The sequence below is a fragment of the Trichosurus vulpecula genome, chromosome 9 (genome assembly GCF_011100635.1).
Source record: "Trichosurus vulpecula isolate mTriVul1 chromosome 9, mTriVul1.pri, whole genome shotgun sequence".
Lineage (NCBI taxonomy): Eukaryota > Metazoa > Chordata > Mammalia > Diprotodontia > Phalangeridae > Trichosurus > Trichosurus vulpecula.
Genome location: NC_050581.1, coordinates 60,459,161 through 60,473,203, shown reverse-complemented (window position 1 = coordinate 60,473,203; position 14,043 = coordinate 60,459,161). Strand labels below are relative to the sequence as shown.

The window sequence follows — 14,043 nt, the reverse complement described above, 5'->3', positions numbered from 1 at the left end:
TCTGTGCCACCTAGCTAGTCTTAAATTATTTTCCTGACCTACTAGGCTACCAAGTTGTATTTGTCCTAGGTTTTCGAAGAAGACCATGACATCAAGAAAAGGGTGACATGACTTGCAGTTGACTTTGATTTGAGTGAGGGAGGACTGTGCAAGGTCACCAGCCTCACTTTCTCCTCCAGAGCCCTCTGGGTCTAGTGGCCTGATATTCACCAGGATGACTGGAGATGGCCCAGGATACAGTGGGAGACCTTTCAGGCTAAGGTCTTTTCAGGTTCTCACTTTGAGTGAGGTAATACCCATTCAGTGAATAGGCCTCTTTAAGAAGTGAGTCAAGGGGTGGCGCCTTTAATTAGAAAAAAGAGGGGAAAAAATCAAACTGGGAGGGGAAGATCCTCAGGGTTGCTGTTCAAAAGAGAACCAGTTACCATTGACATTTGCTCTAAGCCTGGTGGGCCCAAATTATAGCCAATTAAGTGGAGCTTGGGCAGGGACCTATTATGGTCCAATCTATGAGCTTCAGGGTAAAATGAATCAAAAGAAAGAAAAAGAGAAAGAGAGGAAGGAAGGAAAGAAGGAAGAAAGGAAGGAAGGAAGAAAATAATTTAGACAATAAAATCCAAGTTAACATTAGACTACTAATGCTACCACTGAAGAAAATGGGGTTAATATGGAATGAATTGTATTTGAACCCATCCAAGTTACTAATATAATAATGTGTCTTAGAATTTCACCATGAAGCAATGCGTATTAGTCTATAGCTTAAAGAATCTGTCTACCTTCTTCCTTTTTTTGAAGATCAGGACATTTGCCAAACTCTTGTCCTGTGGCCTCTCACCTAATTTTACAACTTTTCAAGTGACTTGCAAGTTTGGTTAGTACCCTGATCTAGGTGATAAAATCAGTGAAGCCAGCTGGATGCTTTTCCTCATCATCTCATTATCTCATGAATTTGAGGTTCAGGAACAAGCCAAGATCTGAGGTCGTCAGATCTGTGCTTTATCATTATGGCACCTGTGTGGAGGATGGCTTGAGTAAGGATGACCTTGAGGCTGGGAGACCAATTAGGAGACTTGTGGAATGATCCAAGCAAAAGGTGATGAGGGCCTGAGAATCTCACTTCCTTTTTAAGCATATTTGATCTGAATGTCTCACTCTGAGGATCATTCCCCTTGGTAGAGAAAAGCAAGGCAAAATAGGAGCCATCTCCATTGTTTTCATCCCATCTCCTACCCTGCCCCCCACCCTACACACAAAGCACTTTATCTTGTCCTTAGTATTCAGTGCAAACCTCAACTTTCTCTTGATTCTGGTTGTTTTGTGAATGCAAAGTGTAAGAGCGTATTCTTCCAAGGAGCTATTCTGGTGGTCCTCCCTGCCCTATCAAATGATCAGTGGCATTTAGAGATACTGAGCTGGCCTCTCACCATCAGCTGGAGCAGAAGGGGCTTCTGCTGGAGTCCAGTGCCCTTCCAGGGGCATCTCCCACCCAAGAATGCTTTACTTCTCGATACTGACCCGAGACGTGTGTCCAGACCTGGCCCCCAGGATCCCTTCCTTGGTGACCATGTGAACAACTACTGTTTTGGCTTTTTCTGTTACCTAAGTAGAGACTTCAGGAAGTGGCATCTGAGCTTAGTCTTCATTAGAAAGCCAGGGGTTCTAAGAGGTAAGGAGAAATTGAAGTTTGGGGACTAAATCAAGTATAGAAGATGAAACTGAAGACAGATGGGGGAAACGAATAGCAAAAAATGACATCATCCTGTAGGATCATGGATGTAGAGCTTAGGCATCATATAGTACAATTCTCTCACTTTACCAATAAGGAAACTGAGGTCCAGACAATTTGAGTGACCTGCCCAATGTAGCACAGGTTGAAACTGGGAGAACCAAAACTCAAACCCTAATCTTGCAGCTCCACATTCAGCACCCACGAATCCAAATCAAGTAATTTAAAAAATTAAAGTTGGTTAAAGATTTCCTTTTATGACCACATCAATCTCTCTACACTCCTTTAGACTCCATAGAATTTTCTTTTTGAGAACATAATATCCTTCTTAAGCATTCTTCTCATGAAGAGGCTTAAATTATGGTATCATACCAGTCCTTTTTCAGATTTGGCAAACACTATGTGCCAGGCTCTGTGCTAGGTGCTGGAGATACAAAGGTAAACATGAAATGCCCCCTGCCCTCAAAGAGCTTCCATTCTATTAAAAGAAAATAGCCTATCTATAGAAAGTTAAGTACAAAATATACACCAAGCAATTTTCAGTGAAAGGGCACAGGTCTATCATAAAAGGGAAATTGTTCATGATAGAACAGGGGTTTCAGAGTGTACAATGTAGGAGTAGGGAAGAGTGGAATAGGACCAAAGGAACTGTACTGTTCTTGCCACTAGAGACATTAAGTTCTAAATTTTAAAAAAAATCCTTTCTTCCAAAGTCTAGAATATACATCACATTATCTGTCTTATGAAACTCAAGGATGATGTGGTTACTTGCTCCGTTTCTCCTTGTCCTGATTGGTCAGAATAAAGTGAGAAATATCATTTTCCCTGGTTGCTTCCTCCACCTTCTGAAGGATTAAAGACTTATTGAGGTGTGCCAAGAAGTGTTTTCAGTGTCCTTCTTTCAACAGAGAATGATCTAGATGTTTAGATGAATTTCCCCCTTGCCATTCTGTCCTTCTTTTAAGTCCATTTTTGTGATTTGCTTTTGTGTCTCATAATCTAATTCCTTCTGGCAGTGCTGGGGTGGGGTGGCAGTGGGAGGCCTGTAATCTACTTCCATTACAGTATGACTTATGTTTCTTACTCTGTAACTCCCTATCCAGATGTCTCCGCCTATGCCTCCTCCTTCTCACAAATGGATGAGTGTGATAGGAAATGCTCCTACAATGCCCGTTCTATCCAGTCAGTTGCCATTATTATTAGGGTGACGCTTCCAAGTCACTTATATAATTGATCATTTTCTCTGAGTGGAGTACTGCTAGTTCATAATTAATACTCAATTAAGACTCTTTCTTGAGTTTTCTAGGAGATAAACTAGAAAACTTGCCATAGTTACTACTTTGTGAGCAATCCCAGGGATGCATTAACATAGATTGGGCTTTAAACAAGGGAAGGGAGCTTCATTTTTATGTGGGTAGTTATCATACTTACTTTAAAAGGGACAAGTTGAACCATTGTATGAACTTTCACAATGAAGGCTGATGGTCCTTATGTTTGTGTCTCTCTGACCCTCTGCATGTATACCACATACAACTGTGTAGGCCTTAAATGGTCAGGCAGAAGAATACAGGCATTCATGGTGAAATAGATGAGTCATTTGATATCAATTAAGGCCTCAAAACACTATTTATTGGTCAATTTTTAATGACAATAGACTGCTAAAGTTGTACTTGATTTTGTAAATTGTCTCAGCATGAAAAATGTACTTTGAAAATTAGATTGTGTTCCACCTTTGCTGACCACATGATTGGCTAATGAGTCATGCTATTGTCCCTGCATCCTTTCCTTTCCTCCTTGCTTTGAGTAATGAGTATTTGCAGCGCCAGGGACTTAACTGAGTGGCCAGTGGATTGGCCAGCACCAAGAAACAGACACCTGTTTTCACACCTAGCATGTATGAATCAGTTTATGACAGGCAATATATTCTATTCTGTTCATCTTCCTTTTAGAGGGGGCCAGTGGGCTGGATGTGACTAGCTACTTGGCTGGCGGGTGCTGGAAAAAGAAAACTGTCAGGTTTTCAGCTGTCATCATTGCTCTACAACAGCCTCATAGACATGGAGAACAGGAGAACTGTGTCTGTGTGCCCTTTCTGGGTATCCCTGTTATTTTCATGGTGAAAAGAAGGATTTAAAAGTTAAAGCCATTGAAGAAAAACTTGTGATATCAACCCATCAATTTATTTTTGACAATTTTTTCTCCCAAGTTTCCAGTTTTCCCCCAAACACTTGAACTTCTATGGGATCATCTGGCTTTCAGGAGATTGGGGGAGGAGTGCTTGAAGCCAGTGAGGCCATGAAAGGAGCAGGCTGCAGCCAATTAACTTTTTTTAAAAATTTTTATTGATATCTTTTGTTTTTACTTTGCCTACATTTCCCCCTGTATTCCTCTCCCTCCCACAACCCAGAGAATTATCCCTTATGACAAAGTTTTGTTTTCCTTTTTTTAAAGAGGAAAAGAGAAATGAGTCAGTGTTCTTTGAACAAGGACTGCTATCCCCTCTTAGTATTAGACAAAACCACTTAGTCTGTTCCCCTTAGCACCCTTAGACAGCCTTTTGGTACTGTGGAGAAAGAGTTTTCTTTGTCTTAGCAGAGGGTCAGATGAGCTGCTAAATTATTTATGACCTAATGTTTTGGTGGCTTATTCTCCATATATTATATAAAAAGAAATTATTTTATTTAGCAGGTCTTCTCTTGGTAGGCTTTTCTCCAAGAGAGCTGAGGGAGCTAGTGGCAACATTGTGTTGTGGAAAAAGCCCTGGACTTTGAATTAAAGGGCCTCAGTTCCTATCAAAGATTTACTATTTCTGATGTTTCTATAGAAAGCTTTCTTTATGCCTTTGCTCATATGCTCCGCTCTGCTCCCTTCCCCTTCTCTGGTAATGACAGGGAGAAGAAAGAGGTCGCTATGAGTTGGATTTAGTGGAATACTTAAGAGAGGAGGGGGTGCTTGAGTTGTAGCTTAAACGAAGGGTAGTATTTGAATAGCTAGAGAAAAGATGGGGGCAGGGGCAGGGCGTGTGGTGGCATATGAGCAAGGGCATAAAGAAGGGTTCAACTGAGTCTGTTGTTCATAGCAAACTAGGCTGACTTGTGCTGACATCCAGCAAGGGTACAGCTATGGGGTTCTTTTTTCTTCTTTTAGCCTTGTTAATCCTCTCCCACGAGAGCTCCTTTCATGTCGCTGTACTGGAGCCAACAAACGTTTGCTATAATGTCCAGTACAGAGAGAGACAGATGCATATAGATATGGAAATAAATATGGAGATCTATACGGATACGTTTGTTGTTTTAGGATTTTTGTAGGTACATGTGCCAGTCTGCCTCTGGGAATGTAAACAAATTTATATTACTTGATAGAGATCATACATGCACATCTCTCTCTGTATGTGTGCATATTTGTGTGTGTGTGTGTATAGTATGTATGTATATAGCTATATTGATAAGCTGAGATTTCCACCCCTAATGTCAGAATTCTAGTATAATTTCATCTCCTCATCTTGTTCAGCATTATTATATAGAATCTCAAGGGAAAGTTATAAATTCTAAGAACAAAGACTCTATTGTCCTTCCCCATTTCCCTCCCGTTCCAGCCCTCTACTATGCCTGCCCTCCATTCCCCAGCAAGCCTCCAGCCATTTCCCTTCAAGACAGAAAAAGCTATTAGAAGATAAAGAAAACTCCTTAGGATACTTTGAGTACTTTTGCTTAGCTATGCAATTTATAGCAATTTCACTGTTTTGCCTAAACTGCAGGGAAGATCTCTATTTAAAACTCTGATAATACTCATCTCGGCCCAAATGAAATTTTTCAGATCGCCTCACTTCCCATAGATAAGATTGCCACATCCTAAGTGGAGATAACAAAGAAAAATGCCTTTAGAGCCTTCATTGGCCATCATGTTCAGCTAATTATTGTCCCAGTATGCTGGGAAATAGAAAATTGAAACATTTTACTGACATGCAGCAAATAGGACATAAAAAAAAAGAAAAAACTGATGAGCCATCTTTGGTACTAACACCTGAGTGTTGTCTCTCCCACCCCTGCTAGCCATCTGTGGTGTAGCTTCCCTTCTGCAGTGCTATTTGCCCTCTCTTGGGTGCTAAGCTCTTCTGAGACTTCTGGGTATTGCCACTCAATCCCCAGCTGGTCTGGGGCCCCAGGCCACTGTGCTATCCAAACAGCTGGCTGCATCTCCCCAACTAGTTATTTGGTGAACATAACAACTGTTAGCATTCCCTAGCTGATCTAAGATACAGACTTCTGTGCTGCTCATATAGTGGGGGGACACAGAGACCTGGGGAACATCCTATCTCATCTCCAGCCCTTTGCAGCTAACCCCTCTTGGCTACAAAGAGTATCTTTTGCTATACCTTATTAAGGTAAATGATGTATAGGTATTCTGTTTGTTTCTTCCCTGGATGTATCAGTTAAATATTTACAGAATCATTCCTTTAGAGGGCAATTGCTGCTAAATGTGGGAATTAATATGAGTATGAGAAACTAATCAAGTCTTTTAACTTATTTTCTGTGGACCTCAGAAGTAACCCTATCTAATTTGAATGGAGAAGGCTAATTCAGATGCATGTTTATCCCTGTAAGTGAAAAAATTATACTGTGCAATCATTTGTTCGTTGCTCTATGCCTAACCTAGCAGAGGACTTGGCTTGCAGTAGGCATTTACAAATTTCAGTCGATGACCTAATTAAGCAAGTGTGTGTGGCTCACTGGGCACTTGAAGAATAAACAAAGTTTGAAGTTTAGATTAGATAATTTCTGCTCTCAGGAAGTTTACAATCTAGTAGAGGATATGACATCAGTAGAGAGTCTCAGAAGAGATCCCAGAGGTCGTTTGTCGACAACACGCTTTCCTAATATTCCATCATCTAATACAGGTCGTCATACTATGTAATATTACATAAGGACCTTAGGAAGCTACAAACAAAGTGTACCGCCATCATCCTAGGCATCTGGGCTCGCAGCTTTGGTGTATGCCTCCCTCTCGTTCACCCCACATACCCAATCAGTTGCCAAATAGTGCTCCTTCTACCTTTGCAATATCTCTTGTATGGCTGCTAATAATTAATAATAACAGTTAACATTTCCACAGTGCCTGCGAGGTGCCATGCACTGTGCGAAGCGCTTTACAATTATTATCTCATCTGATCCTCGTAACAGCTCTGGGAGGTAGGTTATATTGTCGCCCCCATTTTACAGATGAGGAAGCTGAGGCAAACAAGTTTCAGTGCCTTGCCCAGGATCACATACTAGTAAGTATTTGAGGCTGGATTTGAATGCAGGTCTTCCTTACTTCAGGCCCAGAACTCTAACCACTGTGCTACCTATAGGGCACTTGCTCTCCGCTCACACAGATAGCACTCTGGTTCGGGCCGGGTCTCCCTGTCTCAAGGTTCTCAGCACTCCAATCCATCTTCCACTGACTGCCAAGGTAATTTGTCTAAAGCACTGGTTCTTAAACTTTTTGGTCTCAGGACCCCTTCACATTCTTAAAAATTATTGAGGACCCCAAAGAGCTTTTGTTTAAGTGTATATCTATTGATATTTACCATATTAAAAATTAAAAGTGTTAAGTTGAAATATTTACTTATAAATTCATTTAAAATAATAATACATGTTAATATAACATATTTTAATGGAAAAAATAACTATATTATTCTAGACAAAAATGAAGCCAGAAGAACCACATGGTTTTACACACTTTTAAAATATCTCTAACACCTGGCTTAAGAGACAACAGCTGCCTTCTCATGTCTGTATCTGCATTATCAATTGTTTTGGTTAAAGTATATGAAGAAAATCCAGCCTCACACAGATATGTAGTTGTAAAAGAGAATCTTTTAATAGGCAAATAACATCTTATTATGAAAATAGTTTGACCTTGCAGACCCTTCAAAAAGATCTTGGGGACCCCCAAAGGTCTACAATCCACACTTTGAGAACTTTATAAACTGGCCCTTCCCTGCTTTTATAGTTTTCTTATTTTTTGCTCCTTACCATTGTTTTAACAACCCAGCTAGCAGCTCCTGTGGGGGCATAAGATCCCCCCACAGCCAGCACCCAGGAGGCTGCTGGCACGCTGGGAAAGCACAGGTTCTTTTTATCTGCTTAAACAAGGAAAGCATGGTGAAGGGGTTGACCAGCTTACTTTAATCCAGCATTCAGTTAGCATACAGACAACATTCATTTAGTTGAGGGGAAAACGCCAGCATTCAGTTAGCATTCAGTTAGTTCAGGGGAGCAAAGAGACAAGCATCAAGAGACAGACCAAATACAGATTCATTGACTTACTTCAGGGTAAAAAGCCAGCACCCCGAAGTTCAGAACATTCATTTAGTTCAGGGGAAAAACAAAACCAGCACCCTGAACTTCAGGACAAAATACAAACAAATTACAAATATCAACAGACAGACCCAATACAATTCATAGTTACCAACATCTGGGCTCAGCTTGAGAGCAAGGGCTGGCCCAGAGTCACGCTCGCCACTGCTCCCACGCCAACCGGAAAAGGAAAGAGGACTCTTCAAGCTGTCCTCTCCCCTCTTATAGAGTTTTTGACATCATCAAGCGCCGCCTGAATGACCAGAGCCATTGGTTTTCGAGTTGGCCCCTTCCCCTAGGTTAACACCCAATAGGGCGTGGCTCTGGAGTCAACACCTCCCCTCAGCCAGCCCCATGACTCATCACACAGGAAGTTCTCTGCTTCCAGGCATGGTCTCTGGGCTTCCTGCCCCGGAAGAGAAGCCCCAGCACCCCACAAGGCTCAATGAGGTAAGCTGAGTCATTCAAAGAAAACAAAGGCCATTCTGGTCACAACCATACATTTCATAACTGGCCTTCTTGCAATCCAAAGAACCTGTAACTGGGATACTGGCCAATAAGCCCCACCTTTGTGAGCCTGCATATTTAGCTAATACAACGCTCCACATGGAAGCAGGCTTTCTAGCCTCTGTATCAGCTAAGCAGACTGCATATACTGTATTTAGGCTATATCTACCCTTCAGGGTTCTGGGAGTAGCCTGAGGAGTTGAAGTGCCTTTTCTTTAATGCCATCGGCTCTTAACCCCCCATTCCATCTATGTTCCCTTCACTCTTAGCCACCAGTGACTATAGCCCCAGTTCCATATAAACTATTTAACATCAGTTAACTTTTCCAAAAGGATATTTCAAAGATATGGTGAGAATAGAAGTACACACAAACGCTTCAGGGATACACTCTCCCCTCTGCTTCTTTGATCTCCAGGGACAGAGTAGACCCAGAGTACACTGGCTGCATTTGGGGCTTTGCCTGGAACAGCATTAGAAAAGAGAATTCCAACTCCTCTGAATTACCCCTATAACTCTGAGGGTGAGATAGAGCAGCCTGGCTCTGGGATAGTGAGCTCAGAGAATGCTTGCAACAAGCCTAACACTCTACCTCCCTGACTTTGCACTGGCTGTCCCCTCACTTCTCTGCCTCTTAGTATTCTTGGTTTCCATTTCGCCTTCTTCAGGAGGCCTTTCCTAGTCTTCCCTTCACCCCCCAATCTGCTAATACCTTATAATGCCCCTCTTCAATTGCCTTCCATCTAATATCATCTATCTGTAGGTATATTACACATGTATCATATATCTATGTATATCACACATACATACATGTAATATAGATATTATACACACATATTCTGTATGCCTAGTTACTTGTTGCCTCACCATTAGAATATAAGCTCCTTGAGGACTGGGATTGTTTCTTTGCGTCCCTAGCATTTAGCAGAATGCTTGGCGTATAACAAGTGCTTGGTAAATGCTGGTCGATTACAGAGAAGATCATTATCAACCTGGGAGATCTAGGAATGCTTTCTGGAGGAAACAGCATTTGAGTTAGGTAGAAAGGATGGTTTGGGATTCAACCAGCAAAGAAAGACAGAGGTTTACTCTCGGCCCATGGAATTTCCTAAGCAAAGGCATGAAGGTATGAGAGCACAGTGTATGTTTGCAGGAAGAGAGTTTTTCAATTTGATAAAGCATTTCTTAAGCATTTCCTACACTTGTGCTAAGCACTGGGGATACAAATACAAGGGGTGGAATCCAGAGAGAGTCAAGGCAAGCGTAAGATCCTTCCCCAAATGGTGTCGCCAGAGAGGGGGTCACAAATGAAGAGAACAGAGGGGCAGCTAAGTGGCCCACTGGATAGCACACTGGCCCTAGAGTCAGGAGGACCTGAGTTCAAATCCAGTAAGTTGACACTTACTAGGTATGTGACCCTGGCCTGGGTTGCCTCCAAAAGAAAAAGAAGAAAAAGAAAACAAATGAAGAGAGAAGTCCAGGTTGAAAGTTTCTCAGGGTAGCAATGCAGCAGGTGAGGAAAAAGAGTCCAGAGAAAATTGAGTGAGGCAAAATGTTTGTAGTCTTTCCCAAAATAGTAGTTTTAGGCAGGGAATAACCAATTAAAAAAAAGAGCCCCAGGTCATGTTTTCCAGAGTGACAAAAGTTTGATACAAATATATAATATGGCAAAATTGATATGAGATAAAGTTGAATAGGTAGGACAAGGTGTAAAGTTATGGAGAACCTTGAATACCATGCAAAGTAAATTTGGTTCAGTTGGTGTCAATATCTACCAAGCTTCCTCTCCCCTATAGATTGGGCCAGTTCTTTCCCTAAATTGCAAGGAAGCTGTCCTCAAAATGTGATTGGCCCAAGGTGCCAAGGCTGAAATCCGGTAGACTCAGGCCATGTTGAAATAGCTTCCTGGTCATCTCAGAGCATAAAAACTCCTATTCCCATAAGAATGCCAGGCCCTTCGGACTTGGGGGATGTTCCAAGTTGGGTCTAGTAACTGCACCCTTGAAAGGCAGCTGTGTGTAGTAATCCAGGTAGATATTTCTAAAAGCCTGTACTACTACACTATGAGTAACACTGCTAATGGTAGCACCAAGGATAACCACAAGGTCATGAGAGACTAGGTGAACCATAGTGATATTTACAGAAATAATGTAGTGAAAATTCAGTGAGCTTAAGTTATTAACTGATTGCCTGTAAGAGCCCAAGAATGGTGTTCATGGCAAATATATGGGGAAAAAATATGGGGAAAAATATGGAAAATAGTGGTCTTTCTAGGACATTACGTATTTGTTTCAATGTGCCTAGAGATACTACTTTGTTGTGGGAAGCAGTTATAATCCTAACTGGAGGCAGGTGGCTAAGTGAGGGTTACTCCAGAGAGTCTTCTCACTAGAGAGAGGCTCTGGGGCTTATTTCATGACAAGAGCTATCTCTCTTGATTTGTGGGTTTGTTGGCGTTTTTTTTTTTTTTTTTGCCACTTTTGCTATGCTTTTGGCTCTAAAGCCTGGATATTTGGCTATGCAAATGTGCAAATAATCTCTGGTACCCATGAGGCTGTACTGCAACACAAAGGCAGGCCTGACTTTTGAGAGAGTGCTTCACCTGAATCTCTGCTTTATAATCTCTCTCCCTCGTCTGCCCCCTGCTTAAATTACACTATTCAGTTTCCCCTAGGTATAAATGAAGTCAGCCTTGGAGCTCCTGTCAATCCTTCCACACATTCCACCTCCATGCCTTCTCCCACTCTGTCCTTTCCACCTGGATTGCCGCCTACTTCACAGTCAGCAGTTTATCACCTCCCAATGTTCAAATTTTGATTTTTCCTCCAGGAGATTTTTTCAAATAAGGTTTACACTCATGTCCATCCCCACCCACTCTACCAATATGACTACCTAGTTATCATCACCATCAATTGACATTTAATGAGCACCTGCTCTGTGCTAAGGATGTACTGAAGTAGAAAGCATGGTCCATGCCCTGAGTAGTTTAGTTGAGATGGGAAGATAGGACATATATTTAGAAAGATGATTAACATTACATGCATATGATGAATGCTTCATAGGGGATCCAATCAATACGTATGATAAATAGAAGGAAGAGATTGTGGCAGGGGTGATTGGGAGAGATTTCCTAGAGGAAAAAAAAAGATTGTATTGTTTCAAGTTGTAAGGGACCTTATGATAATATAGTGCAACCTCTTAATTTTATAAATGAGGAAACTGACACCTAGAAAGACATAGCAATTTTCAACATGTTATAATGGAATGTTCACTGTCTTTGTAGCCAAGAGAAACCTGGGTTTGAATCCTGGCTGTGATACTTACTAGTCATGTGACTGGGTGAATTGACCCTCCCTGAACCACTTTCCTTGTTTGAAAATGAGGGTAAAAATACTTGTGGTATGTACATCATAGGGTTGTGAGGAAAGTGCTTTGTAAACTTTAAAGTGCTATTTATAGAGTTAGCAAACATTTTGTTAATAGATTTTATTAATATCTTTTGTTTTTATCTCATAGATTCCCCCCCTTCCTTTTCCCTCCAGACAGCTAGCTCTTATAATAAAGAATTTTAAAAAAGAAAAAGAGAAAGGTGAGAAGAAAAATTAAGTAAGACTAACCATGAATGAAAACAAAATCGAATACTATATGCACTGCTCCATAGTCATGGATAATGTGCCCCCCCCCACACACACACACAAACACACCTCTGCAAAGGTGTGGTGGAAGTGTTTTCTCTCATCTCTCTTTGTTGTAGCCAAGCATTCTTTGTAATTTTGCACCATTCATTTTTCATTGTTTTGTGGTAGTTCTATTTACAACGTTGAAGTTATTGTGTACGTTGTTGCCCTGGCCCTAACTAGCTCATATTTATACAAAGCTTTAAGGCTCAAAAAGCACTTTACGTATATTATCTCATTCGTTCCTCACAACAACCTTGTGAGGCATGTGCCATTAATATTCTCATTTTACAGGTGGGGAAATTCAGGCAAAAAAAGGCTAAATGCCTTGTCTAGGGTCGTAGAGCTAGTCTCTCAGGTAGGTCTTCCTGACTCCAAGTTGGTTGCTCCGTCTACCATACAACCTATCTATATGAATGTTACTGAGGTATAGTTATTGCCCAAGGCCACACAGGTAGTAACTAGCAGAACTGGGGTTCTTGTTCTGGACCTTTAAGGATTCAGGTAGAGGGAAGGGAGAAGGTCATTCCAGCCAAGGCAGTGTTGTAATCAAAGATGCAGTAGCAGGTATGGATGGCCGTACTTTGTACTCAGGAACTAGGTAGACAGTCTTGGCTAAAGTAATGGATTCACATAGGAGTATGTGGAGAAGGTGATATTGGAGAGGTAAATTAAATTAGGGCCAAATCGTGGCAGGCTTTTAGGGCCTAGGCAAGGAATTTGGATTTTATTCTGCAAGTAATAAAGAGCCCCTGAAGAATCTAGGGTAGGAGAGTGCCATGTCCCAAGTGTAGTATTTTAGGAAGATTAAGCTGATACTGGTGTGCAGGATGAGTTGCAGTGAGGAGGGACTAGAAACAGAAATGATTAGAAAACTATTTTGCTATGGTTATGGAAGAGTACATATTTTCATATTTTTCAATGTATTGATTGTTTTTTTCTGATTTTTTTTCTCTTCTTTTTCCCTTAAAAATTATTTTTTTATATGAAATGGCTCTCTGGGAGGAGTAGGACAAGGCTACAAGGGGAAACTTAGGTGATACAAAATAAAAAATATTAATAAAAATTAATAAGAAAAAGAAAAATATTGCTATGGTCAGGATTTGAGGTGATTAAGGCTTAACCTAGGGCAGGGCTGTCCAATCTTAGGTTTTTATTGAAACAGTAGACAATGTATTTTTATTTGCCATTTTAGTGAGAGCTCTGTGGTAGCTCGGCTTCCTTTGCTAAAGCATTTATGTAAATTTCTGTGCTTGTAGGTGAGCCGCATAAATCATATTGCAGGCATGTGGTCCCTGGGCTGCATTTTGGACAGCCCTGAACTAGGGGAAATCTATGTTGTCTGTAATATATCATGGTGCTAAAAATAAATACGTAAAACCACATATATGCATACCCCCAAACGTACTTATTTTAAAGAGCCAAACTGGTTGGAAGGTGAGTTTGAAAGTCTCTTCCCACACAAATAGCAATCAAAATTATAGGATTTATTCTGAGAGAAGTAATTTTACTTCTTTCAGTTACACATCATCCTTGATTTACAAACAAGTTTTGTCCCAAAAGTTTTTTTATAAATTAGTTGTTTAAAGCTCTGAATATATTTTTACATAGAAATAATATTATAATTGTATTCGGAAACCATTTATTGGGTGTTTATGCTAGAAACGTATTTAGAGACATTTAAGACAGTTATTACCCTCAAGAAGTTTACAGGTAGAAGGGACAACAGAGATCAAATAGTGCGATCCCTTCATTCTATAGATGAAGAACCAGGCCCAGAAAGTGAAGTGACTTC

At 40.8% G+C, this 14,043-nt stretch overlaps 1 protein-coding gene across 5 annotated transcripts in view; it reads left to right on the top strand.

Moving 5' to 3' along the window:
• UNC13B (unc-13 homolog B) overlaps positions 1 to 14,043 on the top strand; it is a 331,346-nt gene that overhangs the window by 218,723 nt on the left and 98,580 nt on the right. The window lies entirely within an intron of this gene.